Here is a 6,557-nt window from a genome sequence, read left to right on the forward strand (position 1 = left end):
TTTAAGTGGACTCAAGACTGGCTTGAGAAATTTTATATTTCTAAATCTATGGTCATGCATAACAGAATAACAAAAAATCATTCCTTTATATCAATTAAACAAAAGTTTAACATAACAGAATCTGAAAGTGGTCTTGGAGTAACCTTCTCAAGCAATCTGAAATGGCAACCAAATGTTGGGTTAGATTTGAAAATGCTTTGTTCGTTTAGATATTTTACTCTTGAGAATACTTTATTTTTTTCTTCTGCAACCACTGTTAGAGTTTGCGGTAGAAGTTTGGTTACCTTTTCGAAAGGGTGAAATTGATTTATTAGAAAGTGTCCAACATTGTGCAACTCGATTAATACCATCACTTGAAATAATCAACTATGAGAATCGTCTAAAAGCTTTCAACTTTTAGTTTTAGTAAAAAAAAAAAAAAAATTTAGATGGCGGTTTAAAGATGGCAGTATACTTAAAAAAAGTTTTAATAATGGAAGTATCAAAAGATACAATTCAAGTAGTTAATACTGCTGTTGAAGTACTTAAGGAGGAATTACTCGGGCATATTACTAAATTGGAAAAGGAAAATGAAAGATTAAATACTGAAAATGAAAGTTTAAAAAAACAATTAAAAGTAGTAATAAAGAATAACAACAAACCGCTATTTAGAAGTCTTATTAAAAAAACAAGCGAAGGAGCACCTCCTATCAGTGAATCAGAAACGAGTAAAAAAAGAAAAAAATTTATTAGTGTTTGAATTAAAGGAAAAAAGCCGAAAAAACAAGGATGAAATCAAAGAAGATGACGATGGAAGTATTGGTGAAGTGTTCGATGCTATTGGATTCTAAAAATTGAATATTGTTACACATTTCAGGTTAAACAGTAGAGATAAAAATAAACCAGGACCACTAGTTATTGAACTAGTTAATTCATCATTTCAGAAACAAGTTTTAAGTTTTGTAAGAAAATTAAATAAAATTGAACCATATAAAAATAAAGTATTTATCAATCCAGATCTAACGTATAGAGAAAGAACCGGAAATAGCAACATAAGTAACTGTATAACATCGCAAAGTCTATTAAATTAGCTCATTCAAAGAAACTATCAAATAAATATACTGGAATCCTTATTTGTGGGGATTTTAATTTCCACACACTGAAATTTAAATCCCCACAAATAAGGATTCCAGTATATTTATTTGATAGTTTGGACGGAGGATTATTATGGCGAACTAACTTGTGCGTCTGATAACAAAGCCAAATTATTTTTAGAATGTTTAAATAATTGCTTCGTGCATCAGAATGTGATTGAACCAACCTTTCAAAATAATATAGGAGATGAAACGAATGTACTTGATTTGATTATAAATGAAAATAAAAATAGAGTTTATAAACTGGTACACCTTCCACGATTGGGAGGTATTAACCTCGGTCATCACATTATTAGATTTAACTACGGTCATACAGAAAACTGTATTGATAACAGTGTGTTTAAAAAAGACAAGTTCATTTACAATTGAGGGAAATTCTAAGAATTAAATAATTATTTTAAAATTATAAACTGCAATGATGAATTTAAAGGTTTGGAAATAAAAGAATGTTACAAAAAATGGCTCAGCCGTTACGAAGAAGGATGTAAACTTTTTATTCCAATTATCAAAGCGGAAAATATTTAAACCAACACAAAACCTCTCTGGATAAATAAAGAATTGAAAGCGTTGTCGAAAGAAAAAAGCAAAATTTGATTCAAATGTAGAGGGAAGAAATTCAGAGACATTCATTTACTTGTAAAAAACAAAGAGAAACAAGACATTAAAAAAAAAGGTGAATCTGAGAACCAAAATTTTTGAATAGTCAAAGAGAATATAAGAGCTATCCAACTAAAAAACGGCAACTATAGACCTGTATCTTTAACATCTGTAGTTTGTAAAGTCATGGAAAGGACAATTAAGGATAAAATGATGAAATATTTAGTAGATAACAAGCTAATCAATAAAAAACAACATGGATTTGTTAATAAAAAAAGTTGTGTGACGAACCTATTGGAGTCTCTAGATTTCATCACAAATTCAATAGACAATGGTTGGGATGTGATCGTTTTGTTTTTAGATTTTACCAAAGCATTTGATTCGGTTGATCATGAAAGAATATTGTTAAAACTGGATGCTCTGGGTTTTAAATCAAAATTATTGGATTGGTGCCAAGGATTTTTAAAAAACAGACTTCAAAGAGTGGTGATAGAAGATAATGCATCTGAATGGGAAGAAGTTGTGAGTGGAGTACCGCAAGGATCAGTGCTAGGAACACTATCGTTTGTAGCCTATATCAATGATACCTCCAATAAAATAAAATCAAGCTGTAAACTCCTTGCTGATGACACGAAAATCCTTAGAGCAATAAAAAATGGTAATGATATAATTGAACTTCAACAAGATATAGACGCATTACTGGAATGGTCTAATGAGTGGTTGATGAAGTTCAACCAGCAAAAATGTAAGATTATGGTAATTGGAAATAACCAACACAAATTTTTTTACAGCTTTAGTGTACTCAAGATTTAGGTGTGTGCGTTTCTGACAATTTAGGATGGAAACACCATGTAAATAAAGCAGTAAATAAAGCAAATTAAAAGCTAGGTCAGATCAAACACACTTTTAAATTCTTAGATGAAAAAACAACGAAACTCTTGTTATAACCTTAATTCGTCCGCATTTAGAATATGCAGCTCCCATCTGGAATTCTTATTGGTAGTGTGATAAAGATAAACTAGAGAGTGTTCAACAGAGAGCTACTAAAATAAAAAAGTTTAAGAGGATATAGCTATGAAGAGAGATTAAAAAGCTGGGTTTACTATCGCTGGAGAATAGAAGAAGAAGAGGTGATATGCAAATGATTAAATATTTGAAAGGATACGATATCATAAACCTTCACATAAAACCCGAAATGCCAGACAAAGACCATAAAACTAGAGACCACAATAGTAAACTAAGAAGACAATATACGGGAAATATTAAACGACATTTTTACCAATAGAGTGGTAAATAACTGGAACAAACTTAATCAAGAAACAATAGATGCAGTTCGTATCAACCAATTCAAAAACAAATTGAATGAACATTTTGAATACTAATTTTATTATTTTTGTGTATTACAGCTGTTAAAGTACAAACTCTACGCAGTTTGCATTTATCACTTTTGAAGTGTACAGCGCTATTACATTATAGTATGTTAACTTAACTACCTTGACAAAAAAGAGACAAAGAGGGGACATGATTCAAATTTTTAAATTTTTCAACAGTTTTAACGATTTGGAAACAATCAAAAAAATAGTTATCAACAATCTCAAACAAAAGGTCACCTCTTTAAATATGTCAAAGAAATCACTAAGCATGTTATGAAAACTTTTTATTTAATCAGCGAATTTATGGAACAGCTTGTTAGTTAACGCACAATCTGTTAACAATTTTTAAGCAGGTCTTGATTGCTGGATAAACAGCAAACAAGCAAATTGGCTGTCATAGTATGTTAGTACCAATTACACCAATTACAGCAGTTATAAATACTAATACTAAGACTAAATATATGCTTACAGAATTATGTTTACAACAACAAAAAGTTGTTTTGAGAGTCCCTTCTACGTAAACCTAGAGCATTATTTGCAGGTGCCAAATAAACGGGAGTTGTAATAAATATTATAGGAAAGGAAGGGTTGGATTTTTCAATAATATTATTAAACGAGGTTTTTTGTAAAATATGCGGTGGAATATTTGAAAACAATTATAAATGGAAGATGTCTTAATAAACGTTGAGCAAAAAGCTAAATATTAACTTAATTTTTACAGTTTTATAGGTACACAACAAAAACTTTTTTTTTCAATTTAAGAACAACTATTCGCAAAAAAAAAATGTGGTAGAGGTTGTTTGAAGTTTGCATCAAAACCAAAAAGTTTCGAGTTCTATCCCCATCACGTCCCTGGTAGTACCACGCTTAATTTGGATTTCAGAGTTACAGAGTTTACTCTGCGATTTAAAAAAATGTTGAAAAACAAGATAAGTAGCTAAAAAAAGTTTAAATAGAATATAATACAAAACACGGCTTGTCTTTTCTTGAAAGAAGTACTAGAGAATACAACCCTTTTTTCCCCATTGTTTACTGTCGATAATTTTTGATGAGTTTGAGTTTTGAAAAAGATCGTTTACCTTCACGATTTGTTCCAAAAATTGAAAGATAAATACGAAAAACAATATTTACATTTGGAAAACTTGTGGTATTTGGAATACTTTGCTTTTCCATATGTCGCTGAGGCAATAAAGGAGCAGTTTTAATCAATATGTTACTCCATAAAAATAAAACAAAAACTTCTCAAAGATAGAGAACGTGTTAGAATCAGTCGCAACGCAGAAACATCAGAACAACAAGCATAATAAATGTACGAAAAAAATATTTACAGACAATCGACTCGGTTGACCATTTAAAAAAAGACTAACCATTCCAAGAAGACAAAAATTAACAACAAGTAGGAAGTCAGGAGCTAACCCAAATGAAAGTGACCCTGACCCTCTGATATAGTCTTGCTACTGCTCAGCATTTTGAGGTGACCGCCTTATTTGGGCCTTCTATATTTACAGCCCCATGCCTAAAAATATCTTAATCCAGCTGTTTTAAAACTATTAGAAAAGTTTAAAGTTAGTTCAGCTTTTTTATAGTTTTTTTTAAAACATGAAAAATTGATTTGGGCGGTTGAGATATGCTCGTGACGATATATAAGTTTCTAACTTTCTTTCTATATATAAATCTGTACAATAATAGTTAACACAATGTCTGCAAAACGTGTTCAACCAGAAGGATACGCTGCTGTCATTTTAAATTTAAAACTACTTAGTAATGAATAGAAAAATCAGTAGCTATGAAAATAAGTACGATTCAGTTGAAAAAACGATGCTTTGAGACACCCAGGTGATGACGTATCATATGCCAACGGTAAAGACTGAGATATTATTATTAGTAAAATATTTAAACTGTTACAACCCAGTGGGCGTGGGGACGTCTGTCAAACCTCTTACGGACTACTGGACGTCCGTGAGACGTCCAAACAACATTTTCCAGACGACGTGTGCCCACTGGGAATTGACTGTTGATTGTTTAGGAATTATTGGTCGTTATCTTGTGTATAAAGTTATTTCTTTATTCTGAATAATTATACTTGTTTATTTAAATAATTATTTTTTAATTTAAAATAAGCTTTACAATGTTTTTACAACATAAAAAATTTAAAGGATAAAAATTTCGACCGGAACAGGCCGAAGACAAGATCTTGTCACCCAGCCCGATTGATTTATATGTTGATAAAATACGTTGATAAATCTTGAAATATATACACGCATACACATGCAACTTTTTTTTTTAGATTACATACACACATCTGAGTCTATATATAGCATCTACATATTGCGTCAATATAATCAAATAATATCATAGGCAAAACATATAATTATAAAAAAATGATACGTTATTATATAAAACATTAAATAAGAATTAGCAAAAGTATTTAAAAGTTAGATGTTATTGTTTGATATCATGATCAAATAAGTATTGCTTTGTTGCATGTATGAAATGTTGATTTAAAGTTTTTAGTTTTTATTTTCCTTATTAGAATTAAGTTTCAGGATCATGGTCCTCGACAAGTTGTTGAAAAGTCAACATATTTTGATAAAGTTTTTGGTATGACAAATTTATTAACTGAGTACGTAGTTTAATATTTGTGTTTTATAGAAATAAATTGGTTATGAAACTTGTTTGGTAGCAAACTGTTCTTTAACTTAATTATAAAATGTAGAATGTTTAAATATTTATTTCGTAGACATCAAACAATTCGAGTAATCTCAGTCGAGGTCGTTCGAGTTATCTTACGCCTGGCACTAATGTATCTGTTTGCGTTTATGTTACAGATTATGTTACAGTAACTAATGTAGAAGTGAATAAATAAGAAATAAATACTTTTAACATAAGGTGTGTTTAGGAGGCATTTAGTTTTATACATTTTATATTATTTCGTACTGTTTTGTACATATTAATTATGTCAACAAAATAGGGAAAGGGGAGGGGACCTAAAATTTTCGAAAATAATAGTCAAAAATTTTAAGCCTTCCCCTTTCCCTATTTTGTTGACATAATTAAAAGACACCCCAAAAAGAATACTCAATTTCTCTTTGGGGTGTTCCTTTCTTTCAACTTTTAGGGATTCGTCATATTTTCTTGACCTCCTCCCTTACTCTTGCCAACAATTATTATTGACAAGTTGTAGATCAAGAAAAGTTGACGTCAACAATCTTACTTTTTTAAATAAATTTATTTACTTATATAAAAGGCAAAAAAAGAATGTTTTATTCCATTTTAATTTTACTTCAGAAGAGAGTGGGTAATCAAATGTTGACGTAATTTTTTAGAGGGTCTCTGGAAGTTTAATAAATTGTTGACAAGAGAAAGGGAAGGTAAAATTCGCAAAAAATTGTTGGCATAATTAATAATTATGTCAAAATTAAGATAATTTTGTAAAAAGAACAAAATTGAGTAT

At 30.0% G+C, this 6,557-nt stretch overlaps 1 long non-coding RNA gene across 2 annotated transcripts; it reads left to right on the plus strand.

Moving 5' to 3' along the window:
* The first annotated feature begins 5,573 nt into the window (after positions 1-5,573).
* LOC136085139 (uncharacterized) lies at positions 5,574-5,991 on the plus strand. 2 transcript variants are annotated; one of them, XR_010641108.1, is made up of 2 exons: positions 5,574-5,726; positions 5,844-5,991. It is a non-coding gene; the product is annotated as an uncharacterized LOC136085139 (long non-coding RNA). The 2 variants fall into 2 exon arrangements; XR_010641109.1 differs by having other exon boundaries at positions 5,574-5,704.
* Positions 5,992-6,557: the final 566 nt, after the last annotated feature.

This window comes from Hydra vulgaris, chromosome 09 (genome assembly GCF_038396675.1).
Source record: "Hydra vulgaris chromosome 09, alternate assembly HydraT2T_AEP".
Lineage (NCBI taxonomy): Eukaryota > Metazoa > Cnidaria > Hydrozoa > Anthoathecata > Hydridae > Hydra > Hydra vulgaris.